This window comes from Penaeus monodon, chromosome 23, assembly GCF_015228065.2.
Source record: "Penaeus monodon isolate SGIC_2016 chromosome 23, NSTDA_Pmon_1, whole genome shotgun sequence".
NCBI classification, from domain to species: Eukaryota; Metazoa; Arthropoda; class Malacostraca; order Decapoda; family Penaeidae; genus Penaeus; species Penaeus monodon.
The window spans coordinates 15,514,700-15,515,819 of record NC_051408.1 but is presented as its reverse complement, the minus strand read 5'-3'; the positions used below and the strand labels follow the sequence as shown (position 1 = coordinate 15,515,819).

General features: G+C 52.6%; 1 pseudogene; it reads right to left on the bottom strand.

The window, feature by feature from the left end:
* LOC119588148 overlaps window positions 1-1,120 on the bottom strand; it is a 19,090-nt pseudogene that overhangs the window by 14,275 nt on the left and 3,695 nt on the right.

The following is a 1,120-nucleotide window of genomic DNA, read 5'->3' as shown; positions in this document are numbered from 1 at the left end:
TGATATGCTTCCATCAGCCGGTCATTCTCTGTACCCGCGGGAGGGCGCCTCCTCCTCCACTCGAGGCTACTTACGATTCTTAGGCCGAGCAACGTGGGGTTTGGTGGGCTCGAGGGGGTCTCCGGGGCCTGCCTTGTTCACAGCTATGACGCGGAACTCGTACACGTTGCCCTCCATCAGCCGGGCACGTGGGCGCGGCACGCATCGCCTTCCACGGTGGCGCACTTGTCCCACAGTGGGCTGCGGAGAGAAGTAGAGCGTTGAAATGAATTGAGATGAAGACTTTCTTTGCAAATGGAAAAGTAAGAATACAACGAAGGTAAAACTTAATACGAATTTTGATTACAAAAATATGAAATCAAACAATTTCTTGGCATGAAAGTCTCCCCTTGACACTCACTTGTAACGTCCTCTTCTCGATGATGTAGCTGGAGATGGGAACCTCCGTCGGTGTCGGGCTTCTTCCATTCGAGGTCCACGAAGTCGCAGTCGAAGTCCACGACTTAAGATCCTTGGGTGCGCTTTGGTGGGTCTGTTTACGGAAGGATGGAGAAAAAGGAATGAATAAAAAGGTGAAATAGATAGATTATTACACAATTACGGTGTTTATGTGTATAGCTTGCATAGAATAAACGCCTTTTCACTTTTCTTTTTACTCACCGAATGGATTCTTGGCTTCGATAGCCTGCTGAGTGGTGAGAGGATCGGAGGTTCCCAAAGGGTTTTGACAGCCTTGACCCTGAACTTGTACCTATGACCGGGGTCAGGTCCTCGACATCGAAGTTGGTCTCCTTGCCGTCAGTCTCGCCGGCGGGCATCCAGCGTCCGGTGGCCTCATCCATCTTCTCGCCCACGTAGTGATCGATGGGGCAGCCTCCGTCGTCGGCAGGAGGGTTCCGGGTGAGCTTGCAGCCCTCGGCATACACCTCGGACACCTTGAGCGGACCATGGGCGCGCCGGGCTTGTCTGGAAGGGGGAGAGCGTCGTGGGTTAATGTCTGCTCGCTCTTGCAGGGCTGGGGCGGCGCCCTGAGTCTTCAGCTGGATTAACGAACATCAACGACTGATCTCATTCAATATGCTGTTCATCACGGGTTTATTTTTGTGACAAGACACGGCAA